Source organism: Wyeomyia smithii, chromosome 2, assembly GCF_029784165.1.
Source record: "Wyeomyia smithii strain HCP4-BCI-WySm-NY-G18 chromosome 2, ASM2978416v1, whole genome shotgun sequence".
Taxonomy (NCBI): Eukaryota; Metazoa; Arthropoda; class Insecta; order Diptera; family Culicidae; genus Wyeomyia; species Wyeomyia smithii.
Window position 1 is genome coordinate 82,566,223 of NC_073695.1, and position 19,461 is coordinate 82,585,683.

The 19,461-nt window shown below is 36.0% G+C and overlaps 1 protein-coding gene across 11 annotated transcripts in view; it reads left to right on the plus strand.

Annotated features, from left to right (window-relative positions):
• Window positions 1-5,536: 5,536 nt before the first annotated feature.
• The window catches only part of LOC129724848 (uncharacterized), a 74,173-nt gene continuing 60,248 nt past the window's right edge, over window positions 5,537-19,461 (plus strand). For 5 of the 11 annotated variants that reach the window (XM_055680087.1, XM_055680088.1, XM_055680081.1 and 2 more), the window contains exon 1: window positions 5,537-5,967. The gene's annotated coding sequence lies outside the window, so the exon portion shown is untranslated. The other 6 variants (XM_055680080.1, XM_055680082.1, XM_055680083.1 and 3 more) reach the window with 3 other exon arrangements.

The window sequence follows — 19,461 nt, forward strand, 5'->3', positions numbered from 1 at the left end:
AACTATTACAAATAAACTAATTAAATCATCCTATATACTTCAACATACATTGTACTATTTAAAAACGATGCACTGGACTATTAAAACAACCGGCGGGTTTTGAGAGAACTAGGACGAGAGGTTTCTCATTTAGCGGTGACGGAGTTGACGAAAGCCAACCCGTGCGCATTGACTAGACCCTTTCGTCCTTTAAGCTAATCCGGTGAGCCGAACTGGAGTAGACCAGTCGCTTCGGAATGCTAAATAATAATTGCTTGTTTATTGAAAGTTTATTGCTTTTATAGGCAAATGCAATTGCCGAAATGCTTAACTCTATGAGTGTACATGTATGGCCAGCTTGGGCTCCTACTGGAAACAGCTGGAGTGACGAGCATCAGAATTGCAACGCTGCATTTTGCGTGCTGTTTGAATCGGGCACCAAGCGTTGCAGTTCACTCTACCTTGCGGAGTGTAATGTAACGCTTAAGCAACAGGCGTTTAGTTAAACACAGCTGAGTGTGTAACGGAACTTACCTGCGCAGGTCAATGATTTAATTTAATTTTATTTGTTTATAGTTTACGGTGCCGTACGAAAGAGTTAGTATGCGACAATATTTAGATGAGCATCAAAATACTTTTTTACTGTTATATTATTGTTCCACCTGAATTCTCTTATTGTTCTTTGAAACACAAAATATTCGATTGGGGATAACCCCGGATTATCGTACTTTAATGTACCTCGGATTTTCTTTCACCAAGAGTCAGTTTTGGTCCTAACCTTTCAAAATTGGCTGGTTTTAAAAAAATCCATTGGGGGAAATTTGAAAAAATTGATTTGAATTTTTAGTGTTTTTCAACCTAAATTTTTCGGTTTGATTGGTGATCTATACAAATCGTGTAACATCAACATGTAGAAATTGATTTCCATTTCAACTACATGTGTTTTTTTAATGAAAAACTTTTACTTTTAACCGAATCGCTTGCAATAATTTATAATTATTACAGTCCCCCCACAATTATGGATCACTTTAAAAGATGTATGAATTCAAAAAAATCATTTCTGGCCTATTCTATTGTATATTAGTAATGTTTAAATATTTTCAGTTACAGAAATATGTAATCTTTCACTTGATTGAGTATTTGTTTCCATGTTTTATAAATATATCTCAGAAAATATATTTATTTTATTACAACTCATCAAATACAAAATTATGGATCAGTTTTCAGAGCGGTCCCAATTATGAAACAATTTGCATCATTCAAATTATGTAATATGAAGAATTGCCATGTTTTAAAGATCTTACATGGCCTGGTTACATTTTATGTCATTTTCGAGGTTGCAGTAAGAATGAGAGTCGAGGTATGTCGCTCCCGAAGGTGGCGATGAACCGTTCCATATGGTACATCACAACTTTTTGTCGCTTCACGTAACTTCCCCGTCCCACGTGCTTTGAGAATAGTATTTTTCAAAGACTCACAATGTTAAGCTTCCGTTTAGAGCCAAATAGAAGTTAATAGGGTGTTTTAACTGGCTAAAATCATATTTGAATCGAAGTGATTCATAACTTTGAGAAACCTTGTCTTGGTCCTTATCATGAAACATTTCGAAAATAGCTTATTTTTATAGAAAAATCGCTATCAACCATCATTATTTTGGTAAATCGTGAAGAACTCACCTTGATTTTTGTGTATTAGCTATTTTTTGGCCGAGAATTAGCTATTATATCACATAGAAACCTTATGAATGAGAAGCGTGCTACTTACGCTGATTGAGAATAACGATAAATTCTTTGATAGATTGTAGATTACAATATTATACGCTTATAAAAGACGCATCTATCTTGGAATAAAAACGATGTTTTCTGGGTTCAAAGCTAGCAAATATGGTATGTTTTACTGCAAAAATGCTACATGCCTTCAAACAGTTTTTTTAACTGAGTCAAATAACATAAAATACAAAAGTGATCCGTAATTGTGGGAGATCTATAATTGTTGGGAGAGTGTATACATGATAAAATACGTCAAAAGTTGTTAATTGTTTATAATCTGTCTGATTACATATTTTTGTTACAAAAGTTAATAAAAACTCATATGTTTTATTTGTGGTTTATTTTTTCTAAGTGGTTAAAACATACTATAGTATACAATATAGCAGCTTCCGCAAAGAACTTCGGGATACATTCCACTATCTTTGTCGCATTCGAGAATGAAACAATGTTTATGGTTTTTTTCAGCATATTATGTATCAATTTTGGTTGTTTCACTTTTTTGAAACACAAAAGGCCAATTCTGTTCATGTGTTTTCTTCATTTTGTACAATCCATCGAAAACAACTAGACGAGCCGTCGTTTGTTTTAACATTGTCAAAATGGTTTGTTAATATCACTGTTTCACATGTGTTGTAAATCAAAGCAATCACTGATTTTTTCACATGCACCATAGCAACCAAGGTTGCTTTGCAGTGAGTGAATAACAAATGCATATCAACCACTAGAATATAAATGTGTTCGGGTTTTTTTCGTAATGTTTTTTCAATACCTGTGTATATATCTAATTTTTTCCTCAACATGCAAACTAAAAATCTACTAGGAAAGCTATTTTAAGCTTAAGATTGTGATGAAGTTATTTATTTTGACCGTTATCAGTGTATTTAACAATAAAAATTAGTATAATTAAAAAAAAAAAATACATAAAAAAATTTAATCAATTTTATTCAATTTTCCCCCGATGGATTTTTTAAAACCGGTTGATTTTGAAAGGTTTGAACCCAAACTAACTTTTGGTGAAAGAAAATCCAAGGTACATTAAAGTATGATAATCCGCCATTTCGGACGCACCGTGTGTCATCTATGTTATTGAAAGTTATCGAAAATCTCTTTGTTAGTACTTGTACTACCCACTGTCTCACCTCTTGTCCTGAACGACATGTGCGTAGTCGATGAAACTACTGTCTGTTTCTTCACATGCTTCACATTTATCATTCTGTAAGTTTCCAATCCCGTACTTAAGCAATTTTTGCTTGTTTGATATTAAATCATTCATCAACAAATATACGTTAGATCTGTCAGAAGCTGACAAGAAGTTTCCTCAACTCGGGGAGTGAATATTTGCTGTCCAATGAACAATCGATAAATTTGCTTTGAAGAATCCGTTGCATTTGTTGTTTGCATAGTTTTGGCATGTTCAATCCACGCCTTTCCATTTCTGGTGAGCCTTTCAAGATGTTTAAAATCCAGAAGATACTGTTCATCGTTATTCCGTAATATATTTTGAATAAAAAGCGCCTTGCATTCAGATTCTGGATCAATTAATCCCAAACCACCACGGTCAGTATCTAAATACAATTGTCTCCTATCTACCCGGAATATAATTCGTTTCCATAGAAACATACCAACTATTGACTTTATTTTAGCTAAATGCTTGTTTGTGGGAGGATATATCTTTGCCATGTACCAAAACTTGGACATCACAAAGGTGTTTAAAAACCACACTTTTTCTAAAATGCTCAGAGACCGAAAACTATTTAAACTTATCCGGTATTTTATTTCATTAATCAGTTTCTCATAGTTGCAGTAGCAAGGATTTCCTCAGATTCAGTTGTATCCCCGCGAACATTGTTAAGTTAAACATGATGTTCATTATAACATCCAATTCTTCCGAGTTGCGAATAAAAACATTAATGTCATCTGCGTAAGGAACTACTCGAAGAAATTTGTCGAACACAAGTACCCCTAGAATATATTCCCATCAATTTTCCGAATTAGCGGCTCAATGTATAGTACAAATAGTACCATACTCAGGGGGCAACCCTGACGCACAGAGCGGCCTATCATAATTTCAGGTGTTAAAAACCCATTGTAAAGCACCTTGGAGCTTGCCTTACCATAAAGTCGCTGGATACAAGTGATAAACTGCTCGGGAAAATTTAGTTTTCTAAGAACTTTCCATAAAAAATTTTGGTCAACAGAATCAAACGCTTTTTCTAAGTCAAAACTCATCAAAAAACCTTTACATCGTTTGATCTCTACTGACTTTGTCATCAGACGACGGATATCCTCTAGGTTACTAGTACATGATCTTCCTGGGATACAAGCACTCTGTCCTGGACCAATTAAACTCATGAGATGTTCTTGAATTCTGTTGGCTAAAATCTTAGTGAAGAGCTTATAGTCTGTATTCAACATGCTGATTGGCCTGTAATTACTCAATATTTGATCGTCGCCTTTTTTCTTGATGAGAATTACGATTCCATCTGTGAATTCTTTTGGGGGTAAACTGTTTCCATTAAGGTAGTTATTAAAAAGTTTGCACAAATCTTATAACAAACTTGACCTGTCAACATTTTTTGTTGTTGAAAAATTCAGATATTGTGCCCAAACCTGTGAGTAGACAACAGTCACATGATTCCAGATATCACAGAGTTTTGTTTTTCGAACCAGCTGTCAAACAGAAGTAACTGAAGAAATTAAAAATGCTCTAAAAGTATTTAGGAGGGCAGTTATCATCATCACGCATAAGGAATTTGATAAAATCTAATAGAAAAAGTTTTAAACGATTGTTAGCGAGCGCTGCTCATAAATTATGTTTTAAGACGATTTCCAGTTTGTGATTTTCATAACGCTCAATTTCACTGTAGAAATTGGTTGGAAGTTTGCCGAACACAGGAAGCATTACCCGTTCCGGAACGGCTCGTTTCGTTTTCCGTTTGAAAAAAAGCGATCTATCAAATTTCTGTTTCGATCGAACTTCGGACTGGACTTTCCGAACTCCATCCGGTCCGATATCGATCAACTAATCCAGTCACAAAACTCTTGTGTTAAGTCTCTTCATTCAATTCATTTAGTCTGAGCGCAATATAATCTACTAAAGTATTGATCTCCTACATAGAAGTCCTATTTATTTCGTTGTTGGAAAATACAATATAGGTATAGTAAAAATTATCAACATGACAGTTTTGTATTTGTATAAAGTCTTTACCCTGTTTAAATAAGCTCCTCTCAAGCGTATTGAAGCAAAAACGATACAATAAACTTTTCGCGCTATGCAACGTGAAACCAATTTGATGGCGCCTTGCAGACGGATGACCCGGATGTTTCCACCTCCAAATATTTGCTAGTTCTTTCTTCGATACTACTCTTTATCATCCCCTATGACACGAAAAGTTTTGTTTCACATGAATAAACCAGGAATGTTTTGCCCCAATTTTGTCATGGTTTTCAATCTAAATTTATTATACAAACAGTTGCAATTTTTTCTTTGCAGCGCCTTTCAGGTACTCTAGAAGACGATTTTATTGGCCAGCAGGCATACTGAATGATGTCCTCAATCAACTACTCATTTCCGATTCGACACATTAATGGTGATGGGACCATAACAAGACCTTAGGAAAAACTCGTTTTTCACGTGCTTTTCCAGTCTCTCTCACCATTCTCTTCGATTCTCCAGAGCCAACACAGCGTTCAAAACGTTTACTCTCCCTCTGGTGCGTCCAGTGTTTTGCTCAAAGAATGCTTCTATTCGCAGGCCAAGCCATTCCAGTGGAGCTTCAGCGCTCGCAGTTCACATCGTACAACCATCCGCGAAAGTACCGTTTTTCACGGCACTCTCGAAACTCGTTACACCACTACCATTACACACACACACACCTACGCATACATTCAACCATTGTACATATTCTAACAGGAGCATACGCACGCTCACAAGCGCGTTGGTCTCGAAAAACAGCTCCCCATCGCAGGACACAGTATAATAAAATATTTTCCCGTGCGTTTGTGAAGATATCCTCTTCAATTGGATTTGACGTGAGAAAAATTGAGTTCAGTGAAAACGTTCCAAAGTACGGTTCAATAGTGTCTGACAAAAAATGAATAAGGATTATGGTGAAAAGGATGCATTCCAAAGTGTAGTCCAGTCAGCAGCATAATGTTTAAAGTAATGGAAAAAACTGTGACATGATTACTGTTGAATCAAATAAAAAAGAGTGAAAAGGTAGTTCGACAGAGTGTTGAATGTTACTAACAGTAGATCCGGTTGAGCTGAAAATTATCAGAAGGAATGTGGAATTTTTGGAGTGGAATATTGTGCGAATTTTATTTTCCGTAACATGCCGTTTGATGGAAGCAAAGCTTGTTGGATGAAAAACTTTCAGAATAATATTAAGAAGCACGCTACCAGTATATCTGGCTAAATTTTTTTCGTAAGCTATCTCTACTTTTATATGCCAATCAATCGAGGATACACGCCTAAAAAGTATCAAAATCGATAAATTGGATCAAATTTTGTTAGGAAAATTCGTTGAAATGCATATTAATTCAGGCACCGTTTACAAGAGCCGTAATCTTGTTCTCTTATCAGCCGACCGAAATCCCCATCGATTTTTCCTAAATAGAAAATATTGATACCAAGCAAGCAAGGAGTGTAAGAAAGGAATGCGAAGACATATTCTAGATGAGAAGCACGAAGAGTGCACATACTACAACAAGCCTATCAAATTTGGTAAAAGACGGCCTCAAGACAGTCACTTTTAACCGCCTTCGCCGTCACCTCCGCTGAGCAATCAAAGAAAAGAGGTTATCAACCTTCACATGCCTGCAGCCCATCTCGGGTGCTTAAAACGCTTAAAACACGGCCGCCTGCCCTAGTGGTACCATACAATTGCATAACTAATGGAGCTGGTATAGTTCTCCGAGGAGTTGGAACAACCACTTTAAGTATTTACATGCATGTTTCACTTACCACCTTCTTTGTGCAAACGGGATTGGCCGATCATAGCTCCATTTCCAGAGCGTATGGTTACAATGGAGAACTTGTGTGCCTTGTCAACCACTTGCACAAAGGACTTCGGATCGAACGTGAGAGCACAAGAAGAAGCGAGAAGAGTGTCCACTACCCGCTAAAACTTTTTAACGTTCGAAAAAAAATCTAACATGAAGATTAAACAACTAAACTTTGTTACCAAATTAGGAAAAAAAATGTTGGTATTACTACATAACTGAGTCCATGTCAGATTATATTACCATTCGAGGCGCAAAAGCGACGAATCGAATAAAGCAACCGTATAGCTAGAACACAATCAGAGTGTATGCCGACCCAGAAGCCAATCGTGCCTCAGTGAGCATGTGCAAATTTACCTCAGTTTTCTCCCAACAACGGGGTACCATGCTCACATTGTCAGAATGGAAAAAACGTGCTAACTTTGCATTCTCATATTTCCCTCGAAATAAAATCGAATAGTGTTGAACAACAACAAGCCGGCCTGAATACACACACATACCCAGTCCGGATCATGTAGGTGTCACTGGGATTGATGGATTTCGAATTGATTTTACGTTACAGAAACGGATAGATGTTTCATACAGTGATTGCGTGTAATTTGATAGCCTTTAACTGCACAGTGTTTTGGTTATGTAAACGTAGAGTTGTAGGAGAGAATGACATCGAACCATTTATCGAAATTTCGACATCTATCGTTGTTATCTCTTTATCACATGTCTATAATAGCATCAAGTATTATAATTTGTTTCCATCCTTTGCTTTAAATGTTCGATCCAAGTGACTATAAAAGTAATTTCAATTTTACTGTTCTGGTAAAGTGTCATAGAACAGATGACCACAATAAAGATTGATGCAGAAACTTTCTTCTAAAGTCTACGAGGAAAATCGATAGCATAACCCATGTGTGTACAATAATAGCCATAGATCTCAATTACATTCGATACAATATCATTCAAATTTATTGGTTCCCAGCAGAGCCGTCCAAATCTCGGTCCCAGCCGTCAAACCCAAATCTGATGCCAGTTAAATTGATCGTCCTCAATTTATCATTGCTTGGTGAAAACAAAGCTCATGCGGTGAAATTCGAGCGGCAAGCGCACAGCAGTAGCGGCACTACACTAGTAGGTACACTATAAGTGAAGCTAATAATAGAATCAATTCTCTATAAAACAGGAAAGCGTTCCGTTTTCGAGTACACAACTTGACACAGGGAAAAATAGTGGTGTCAGGTTTGAATTGAGCAAATCAAGAATCATTAACTGTAAAGAGCTTCCCCGTGCCGAGAGTTGATTGGTTGAAGGAACTAAAGCAGATTGCTTACCAATGAATTATGTGGAAATGTGTCCTTGCTGTGCATGCAGATCTCTGGCACTTTATCCTACTTAAACCCCCCGCAATACATGCGAAAGTATTCTTTCTCTTTGCACTTTTCATATCCAAATGAACTTTGTAATGTATGACTACCACAATCCAACATAGAAAAAGTGTTCAACTTATTCTATGGTTAGATTGAACAAGTTTTTTTGAACAGTTTAGTATTGAATTTTTTTTATTTGCAACGAAAAGATGTTTTGTAAACAGAGCTGAATAACGTATGAAATAGTAAATATCAACGCTATCAGCTGTCAGATCTTCATAACTGAGAATTAGGGTGGGGCTTATTTTCAAACATGTTTGCGGGAAAGCCTCCTTGGGGTTCAATAAGCAACATATAAAAAATTGGTTAAATTTTATTATGGCCTAGAGGTGGCGCAGAGGGCCTAAAGGTCAGATTTAAACCAAAGTAATTTTTCAACAAAACGTGTACCTATATAGGTAATCATGAGATTTTGTGATCCCTAGGGGCGTAAACTTTGTCCGTTTTGCGTTATATCTAACTATTTTTAAATTTTCGCAATTTCAGTGTGCAATTTCGGGGTATGTGATTATAACCCGTGAAGACCCGAGACAAAACTTTTTTTTGAAAATGATCGTTCTCAGCACTGGCGCGGTCGATTTGTGAAAACTTGGAATATTATTCAAGGGGAATAGTAGCTCTAAGTTTTGGTAAAGGTGCCACCCCTCTGGACCCCTCCCCGTTTCCGTGAGGTGCAAATATGTCTGTGTTTTTTTGCTACTTTTTCAAACAGGTTGAGCAAATGATGAAAGTTTTCATAGGTATTATTCCATGTATCAAATCATGTTAGGTAAATGAACTATGGTGAACAAGAGTGAATTTTGAAGTTTTCAGATTATATTAGTAGGAAATGCAAAATACAATAATATTTACAGAAATATTTTTCCAAAAACGTACTTTAGCTTCAACGATTTAATTGATATATCAGCGGCAGCAACACACGAAATTTACACTTGGATATTTATTTTTGAACTTTTAGTTCATTGCCAAAGCCTTAAAATTATTTACAATTTCGGGTTACTGCCACTCTGATGAATTTTAAAGCTTGAAAAAGAAAATTCAAGTTCTTTATTATTGCGACTTTAAATTTCTATTCGAACTTTTAACCTAAGGGTGGTGAATTTTTGTCGAATTCATATTCTGCTGATAATGCTCTGTTAAGTCTGTTTGCGAGCCTCATTCATATATCTGCTGAGTTTTGTATTTTTACAATAAAATAATCAAGTTTCCCATTTTTCCCAGAAGAGTCTGAGCCCGATTTGTAGGAACAATCGATTTTCCATTCACATCTGCACTGGCTGTCGTTGCTTGGCTATGAGTACTAAAGTGGTTCATCGTCACATGGAAATGTTGAAACTCGATAGCAAAGAGCTAGAGTAAAATTATATTGATTCCGTTTCAGACACATTTTAATAAAGATTTGAATGAGAAATCCTACCTTTTGTTACCTTGATCCACCCTAACGAGTATTGTTAGCATCCGCTTTCGACCACACGTCTCTCGCCATAATTTTGAGCTGTTACCAAAATCTACAGCACAGGTTCAAGGAGTTATGAAGGAAAAACATGTTTTAATAAAACTAGACTTCGTTCAGTGAAATTAAGAATAAGATGTATAGAATACATTTTAGAGCAGTTTTCTTGGTCAATGAGCAAAACAGTCGGAAAAATTTCAATTTTACTATCACTAGAAAAGCGCCATCATTTTTCAAGTGTCCCATAAAGCACCTTTTAACTATTCGGTCATCTTGGTTTTAAAAATGCTACCTTGGATCGATTTACGGCTTCTGGGTGCCACGAGTGTGGTCCCAGTGGCATGTGGTTAGCGATGTCGATTGGCTAGCACTCCCACACTGTTGTGATATCGGGTTCGACTCCTGATCAGGTCGATGATCTTTTCGAGCTGGAAATTCTCTCCACTCAGCATTGGCGCACGGTGTACCGTTGTACTTATCCTACAACAGGCAAAATGTACCAAAAACAAAGTCGATAACAAATTCTCTCAACTAATCTAATTAATCGAGACCGCTGTTAGCTTCAGGCTAGCATGCGATATTATTTTAAAAATGGCTATTTTTGACACTCATTGCCTTTCTCCTAAAAAGGTATAACAATCACTTGCAAAACCGAAGATATAAAAGTGCTCCAAAGGGCCGAATGTCATACATCACTCAACTCAATTCGACAAGCTGAGCATTTTCTGTATGTATGTGTGTGTGTATGTGCAAACTTTTCTGAGAGATGGTTGGACCGATTTTCATAAAATTTATTGAATGGTCGAATTGCCCATAGGATCCTATTAAATTTCATTTTAATCGGATTGTTAGTTCAGAAGTTATGTATCAAAATGAGAAAGTCACAAAACATCATTATCTCAGAAACTACACAACCGATTTGGACATACTTGGTTTTAAATTAACGGCCTACTTGAAAAACCCTTAACTTTTGAATCTTATATAGATTGAACATTGAGCATGTGGTTCAAAAGCCATAGAAAGAAACGTGTTCTGGAGACTGTTTAATCTCACTCATGTTTCTCAGAGATGGCTGGACCGTTTTTGATAAAATCAATGTCAAATAGAAGGTCTAGTTGCCCCATGAGACCCTATTGATTGGTTTAGAATTGGACTATTCCTTATCCAGCTATGAAAAGGAGCATATTCCGAAGACTACTTTCACTCACTCATGATTAGACATATGGTTCAAAAGTTGTGAACAGAAACATGTTCCGATGACTTTTCAAATTCACTAGTTTTCCCAAAAATGGCTGGACTAATTTCAACAATCTTAGTGTCAAATGAAAGGTTTGGTTGCCATTTCATTTGATTATAATCGGACTGTTATTTCAACCGTTGTGCTATAAATTGTAAAAACAACGAAAGTCCATTAACTCAAAGATTACACGACCTTTTTGAACATAACTACGGGCTGTCTCTCAAACGTACAAATAACAAATTTTATAACAATTTTATAACAAAGTTATGGAAAGAAACGAATTTGGTTGATCTAAATGTACTGTACTATTTGAACGTTCCCGGTATTGTTCGTGATTAGAGTGTTTGAAATTTTTTTTTTGTTATTTCGCTATTTCTATAGCGAAAATATAACGTCATATTTCACATTTTATATTTTAAATACAACATCAATATTCTACAATCCAGAGAATGAATGAACCTTTATTGGATTGTATTTGGCAATTTAAGATTGTTTTCCAGAAATCATTAGTCGTTAAATCTGATTTCAAAATGAAGTATGGAGTTGATTCCCGGCCTTTGAGCATTATCCCGGCTCCTAAAAAACCAACATTGGGTAATGTTAGTCCTTTTTATGCTGTTTCCAGAAACTGGAAGCTACTATCCAAAAATTTGAAATGGCGTCTGAAGTTGATTTTTGGCCTCTGGGTATCATATTTCTCAAATTCTCAAATTGGATAATATTTGGCCATTTTGGGCTGTTGTTCAGAAACAGAATGTCGCCATGGAAATACCCGGATCAGGTAATAATTGACCATTCAAGAATGTATTCAAGCAACCAGAAGGAGTCATCTGGATTTAACTCCCCGGTTTTAGTCATACATCTCAGAAACAAAGGAAATAATATGAATAAGACCAACTGCGTCAGGGAAAATTTTCCTACTAATTTCCTTCTAAAATGGTATATATACGAATCCAACCTATATATGAGAACAGTGACGTTCCGGTTATACCAGGAAAAAGAAAAGAGAAAGGCTGGGTCTCACCGCTAGGTGGATTAATTTGGGTTTTGCCTTTCTCCTAGAAAGGTATAGCAATTACTGGCAAAACCAAAGATATCAAAGTGCTCCAAAGGACCGAATGACATATGTCACTCGACTCAGTTCGACGAGCTGAGCATTCTCTGTATGTGTGTGTGTGTATGTGCAACTTTTCAATTTCACTCTTCTTGCAGCTCTTTAATATGATTCAATTTTAATTTCACTCTTTTGTTTTGTTGCCTACTTATTTCACTGCCATGCCACCGTCGTTGTTTCTCTCACGGAAAACAAGGTGTCTAGTATCAGCACTTTAACCAGGCGAAGGATTGTTCGGAAAAAAATACTCTCTCAGACTATGCAACGGAAGGTTGTGTCTAATGTCTACCTGGCTGTAAAAACGGAATTCGGAGACTATACCTGGCTCTGGGAAGAAGCTACTGCACGACTGAGCTGACATTTTCAAGAAGACGGAACTTTTAAGACCTACCGCTGAACGAATTTAAAAAGCCGATTTCCATTGGCACCCTCATGCGATAACCAAAAAATTGAATGTTTGTGTTGTATTGATCTGTGAGCAAGTGAGATTGCACGATGGTTATTTGGGATGAATTTACCATCTTCAACGTAGATCAATAAAGGCACCGGCTACGTCCTTACGGTCGGTTAGGCGTCATTCATTGATTATGTAAGCACTTTTTTTGAAATTTTCGACCCCTCCTCCCCTCATAATAAGGGTTATTAAGATTTTGCATTACCCCCCTCCCCCCATGAATCTTACGTAAGATTTTTTCTTCAAGGAAAAAAATTTTTTCGAAGATGAAACATTTGTTTTATATAGAGCGTATTTGTAGAGGATAAAAACCAAACAAGTTAATTCAGTTAATATCATGTTAAAGTAAATAAAATTTAAAATCAAGTAGAAATGAAGTAAAGTACAAAATTATTCAGCGACGGTGAATTCACTGCTTTGTCAAGGTTCAGCTGTCAGAATCACAGCGAAAAATAATTTAACTAATTTGATTTTTTTTTTTTGTTTTGGCAATTTTTTTCAGTTTTTAAAAGTTTTCAATCTTACGTAAGATTCTCTTGAGTCCCCCTCTCCCCCTTCGTGGGCATTCGTAAGAATTTTGTTGCTTTACTGCTTAATGGTGGAAAAAGGTGAAAAGTTCCAGGGTCAAGCTTTCCCATACATTTCCCTCGTTAATGGCTTGCTTCACAAGCACAGATAACAATAACATGGACGAAATAAATTCCACTGCCTACATATTTTGACTCAACAAAGTGTTTTGGTTTGTTTGTTTTTCTCTAAGCTGTGTGGCCACGCCCTAATGGCAAAAATCTACGCTGAACTCGATACAAAAGACTGCGTGTAGAAAATTCAGCTTCAGTCTAGTTTGTCACACAACAGCGAGTGGAGTATAGCTGTTAGAGGTACGCGACATTGAGAAACGAGAGCTGCATACGAGTCAACTTCCAGGCAGTGCGGAGCATCTCACCTTTATTTTTCATACGGCAGCAACAGTTACCATCGTACACTGCAGGATATTTTGCTAGCACAGCTACTGGAGGGCACAGCGGAGAGCAAATTTTATGCGCGGCCAACAAAATATTTAATACTACCGGTGGTGGTGCGATCATCAGCGTTCTGTAGCACGAATTCCATACTGAAGATTATGGAATCGGTTCTTTTAAGAACTATAGATGTTGAAGATAAGAGTTATGAGAATTTTCACAACTACTACTAGGGTAAAATTTTCATGTATTCATGCATCGTTAGTTTTACAATAACAACCATCAAATATAAACGGTAGTGTTGCCTATGAACAGTTTATCGCAGCATATAATATATACATTTAGTCCTACGTCACCATTTCATACAACCCCTAGGGCTGTATACCTTGTAGTATTTTTCCATGAGTATTAAATTAACTATTATTTTCTTAAAAGTTGAAAATGCATGAATGTTGAATATTTTTTTCACCTCGCATGAATGTTGAGTTTGAAAATTTATGTTCTTGCAGAACTGCAAAATATTATTCACCCTAACTTTCGGACAACATTGACAAAACCAAGCATCGTTCTATATACTATGAAAAAACTTCTGCACGGAAATAACACATTACCTGACAAAATTCTTTTCGAACTGCACCGAAAAAGTCTTTCCGCAACTCGTACGATAACGAAATTAAAACTTAACAGTCGATTCGGGGGTATTCAGCATCCGTTCAGCAAGACTTATTCGTTGCTGTGCGACTGTTTTTCCTCTCTTCAGAAAATGTATAGTGGCAAACTATCCTTGAATTCTTCTAGCTTAAAACTAGGACAAATTGAATGAAAACCTCGAGACACTTAATCTAGTCATCCATCAGTAGAATTCCCAATATAATTTGCCTCGCCAATTAAAGCGTAACTTTGTCGTTTCATCAACTATCATTATATCTATCACCTTCTTAACTGGTAACACTAAACCCACCTTCGGCATATCAAATGTGCAAGTAGTTTGGCAAGATTCCTTCCCAATGCTTGCTTCAATGCATGTATGCTCTTCAACCGTTAGTCGATCATATTCGCAAAACTTTTGCGAAAACGCACTATAATCTGAATTGTAACCCTTTTCGGACAAACAGTAAATTATGACCGTGTCCATCACTCGCTGATTTTTGATGACCAACCAGAGAATCCTATCTAACATTCATCCATATCTTTTTATCACCCGTACTCATTCGTTGTTCCCGGGCCAGTTAATCCTTCTGTACCAATTCCTCTAAATCATCAAAATCGAGGCATGAGTTGTTAAGTTAAACGACCAGACATCCCGCATTTTGCGAGACAGTCCCGCTTCTCAACAAAATGTCCTACTTAGAAAAACGCGCGAAATGTCCCACGTTTATCGAAAGATTCTCGCACGCCTTTGAAATGTCACACGGTTTCAACAAAATATTAACCAACGGTTATCACCTTTATTCGCTGGGACACTGCCTTTCTGTTAAGTAACATTTTACTCACTAATGTGCCTCTTTACGTCTATAATAGCCAAATTGAACGAACGTAAGGGCGGTAGAAAACCATTCAGTGGAAAAACGAACTTCTGAAATAATGTTCATCGGCAGAAGCATCCTCACTGTTTTCTCCGGTTGCATAATCCCAAGCAACATATTTTATTACATCTGAGTGTCAGTAAGCATTATGTGACAAATCAAAAAAAATCATGTGCGATCTCTGCAACAAACATTATTACTACTATGTAACCTGAAAAGCGCAAATTGGAATTTTATATGCAACTATCCAGTTATTACTAATGATGTTGCTGTTTGACCATGATTTGTAACATGATTTGTAACATATCGATCGCAGTGAAACAGATAAAAAACTTGTTTCATGTTACATTGTGCATATCATGAAACTTTTCTTTGGTCAAATTTAAGTTTTGATTTAACAAATTTCTCAGACAAATTTGTCTAGCTTTTACTCAGTACAGATGCCTCAAAATGAAAAGCGACATATTTTAAAATATAACCAGCATGTTCATGTCATATAAATGTGAGTGGTTTTCTGTGCTTATACATAAATTCGACATGCGAATTAAAATTCATGGTGAAACTGATGATATTGCTCACGTAAAAAGCACGCGCCTCGAAAATGTTGGAGCATTTAAAAACTTTATTACAATAATTTATAATTTTGGATACTCGTTAAAAAGATTTTTCAATGCCGGAACAAATCATATACCTAAAAGTAGTTTATTAACAGCAAAAAATAATCGATTATCCCTCTCTTATTGTTGGAAAACATTGTTGCAGGATATTTCTATATGAAGCAGAAATGATTTGTTTATTTACTCAAAACAATCGCCATTTCTATCATCTCACTCGAATTTGCCGGTCAATAGAGTGGCTATATCTTTGTTGGAACCATACATACATATTTATTAAAGAAAAATTAAATGATCTGAGAGTAGCGCTAGTTGAAACGAGTCATAATGCAACGAGCATAATGAGTTTACTCTCAGGTTTTTTCAGACGTTTTTTTACGCGAGTTTTTATATGAGTTTTTCTTTCGCGCATTGTCAACTATAGCGGGTTTATACTCGAATTTTCGAAATAATGCTTTTTTCGTGGATTTTCGGATTAACGTGTTTTTTTGCGCGGAATTTTGAATCAGCGCGCCTTTTTTAAATTACTTTTACCGTTTTTACTCGGATTTTCGTTTTAAAGCGGTTACAATGTAAATTGTTACGGAAATATTCTATAAAACATTGTGTGGAAATCTTTTTGTTTTAACAAAATTTCAATGTTACTTTTAGATCTTTCCTGTTTTGATTTTTGTTGCAATAGGATCAAATTTTCACCAAACATTTGCAATGGTCTCCCGAATAGAAAATAAACATGACATTTTGAGATAAGATGTACAAAAACTCTCAGTCGGTAGTAGAATGAGTTTGACGTTGTATTCGGAAATCACAATTCGGTCACAATTCTCTGCCGTAACTACTATTTAACTTCGGCATGTTTATTTGCCACTTGTTTATCGTCCAAATTTGTTTCACTGAAACAACGGCATCTCAAATGTTGCCAGTGTATTATCATGTAACAATAGCTTGACAAATCTTGTTAAGAAGTAACTTACTCTACCCATGAATCTTGTTATAATGTAACGAAGCGATCGCATAGGGAAACCACGGACAAGACGGTCATATTTTTTATCCATTTATTAATAATATTCGACATGTACTAATACTTTCCATAAAATAATACCAATTAAATCATTCTGATAGCATAAAAATTATAACTTTTGACACAGCGAAAACTTCATCAGTTTGCTGCGCTGATGAGCGGGATTGATTCCAATCATTTCTTGAATATGTAAACGTTCGAAATTATCATAATATAACATTGCATTAAAATATCAATAATTGCACATAGATATGAGCAATAGTCTGTCTTGCTCTAGTTTACCGATGTAATATTTTTATCGTGAAGAGTTTGAAAACAAAGCAGCGATGCCGTTTTGTCTGCACAACACAATTGCAGATACGGATAACTAATAAACCATACCAACTATGAGCATGCGGTGGTGCAGGCAAACTGGGTGAAGAAAAAATTGTTAACGACCATACAACAACACGATCAGTTTGGTAAAAAATGACGAGCTGCTCCGGAAAATAAGAGCTGTCCATGTTTTTGCTCAGCTAAGCAAATCAAATCCGCAATGTAACCTTTCAAAATACGTATATTGCACACCAGTTGTCAACTAGTGACAATGTGATCAGATTTCTGCAATCTCCACATATCAGTTGTATGTAAACAAAATTGTAACAAACAATGATTGATCAAAGTTACTGTACGGCATCGGAGTTACACTACCCACTGTGTAACATTTATGTATCTTGGTGAGATAAATAGTCAACTCGCGACTGATATGTTACGTTTCTGCTTTTATTTGATCTAATTTATTTCATAGTAACTATAATAAGATCACTGTGTGACTTTTCATTTGATTTCGTTTTTAAATAGATGTTACAAATGTTACTTGGGAAGCATTCACAGTTCTTGCTTCGTATCTCTGAAACGAGCCGGATTTTTGGATTTCAAGCCTGTTTAGCTATTATGTAAAATTAACAGCATTTTGTCTTTATGAATAATCGAGTAATTATGGATGACCGATACAATATCTAATTCGAGTACTTGCAGAGTAAGTATATCGGTACTGGATACGAACAAGTATAAAAGGCTCAAAATCATCACTAACATTCGTTTGCCAGTTATTTTGGCCGCTACGATATGCTAAGTTATTTTTCCGCAGCCAAGAACGAATCGAACGTTTGATTTTATAGAGAAAAACTATGTGAACCACTACTCGAAAAGACAGAGGTAAATACTTTTGTTTAGTGAAATAAAATCTTCGTTAAAAATTTTATTTAAGTCTTCGTAATCACCGAAGCTGGCTGATTTATTGCAGCAGAACACTATAACTATTTCCACTATTTCCGAAAGTGCCAAAACGCAAGGAGCGATTCTTTGAGTCCACCACCGTTGTTACGGTTGGAATCGCTTCCAAAAGCGACCAGCGGAAATATTTTCATTGGGAAAACACTAATTGCCTCTAAAGTTCCAGTTCCCGTAGTAAAAGACTAACCAAATGCATTGGTTCCACTGCAATTGTTAGGTACTGCTGAAGCTTGCCGTTTTAGGGGTTCCGACAGTGAAAATTGCACTCGCCAGAGATGTTCCATTACTTGGTTAGCTGAAATCACAACATCTACATTTGATTAACTTGAGATGGATGGGGCATGCATTTCTCGGTTTTTTTATTTTTTCTAATAGTGTTAAGCCCCAAAGAAAAAAAAATTAAGATGAGGATGGGTTTTAAAAATTAAAAAAACATCGTTTGAGCGAATGAAAATTTTTGACGGAAAACCTCTATTATGCAATTATACTTTACCTGGAGAGATGTGGGAAACTGTTTGTCGAGTCTTACTTTTTTTTCTTGTTTTTTTTCTTCCAAATAAAAAATAAATTTAAAATAGCGTTAGGGAAGAATCAAAATGGCAAAATCGATGGGAGCCTGAGAATAAACCGTTGCGTTAAAGTCGCTTTGACGCTAAGCGGTTCTGATGAACTAATATGCGAGTCTATGACCATTGAGGCTACGAGCTTCCCTTTAACGATAAGAATGCGCTGAGTAGTAATTGCGATTTTTTTGGAAATTCTCATTAAACTAGAGTCGCAATCCGACGATAACAAATGAATTGTGATATTTTGGACACGATACTTCAAAATTTCTGAATAATCAATAAAGTAACTAATGAGTTATCATGTTTTTTGCAACGGCAGTTTTTGGAAATCATATTTTCTTCGTGCTGTAAATTTATATAATTTCGTTTCTAGTGTAACGAAACTTTTCGAGAATATTAACAAAAAAAAAGGTGCTCACAAACTTATGTCCGCATGAACTCTTGAAAAATGTTATAGCTTACACCAGTTTTCAACTGTACAATGTCGTGCTTGCAATTGATCATACCATTGAATTGATTAGTATTAAAATATATGTTAATCAAGTTTAAATCGTTGGCGTAACTGCCATCATTTTGCGGTTTATCCTGTTTAGCTTAATTAAACTCGAGAAGAGCGATAAAGGCGGCATGAGAATATGGTAATTGTGGTTTAACCTTCGCTAATTATTCATTATCAATTGCAGTCGCAAATATCCACTTTCTACATCAAGTGCCCTTTTTCAATAACATCTTTCACGAAGACTTGCCTCGCAGCTAGAAATTATTTCCATAGTTTTCACTCTCAAGTACCTACTTCTGAGTACCTATTGTATTAAATCGTGTTGTTACTACTACTTCTCCTGATGGTAAATAAAGGTCCACGTTTACAAAACCCAACAGAACTGAAAAACTCAACAAAAGTGTAACGTTCTTCCTGCTCAACGTCAAACTGACGGCTTGTTTTGGAATTGGAACACGTTATTCCTACTTTTTAAACTGTAGCGGCAGTGTGTCGCTTTAGTACTATGTGCTGCTGGAAAACTATTTCGAAGCAAATCAAGTGGAACGTAAAGGATACTTAACTTAA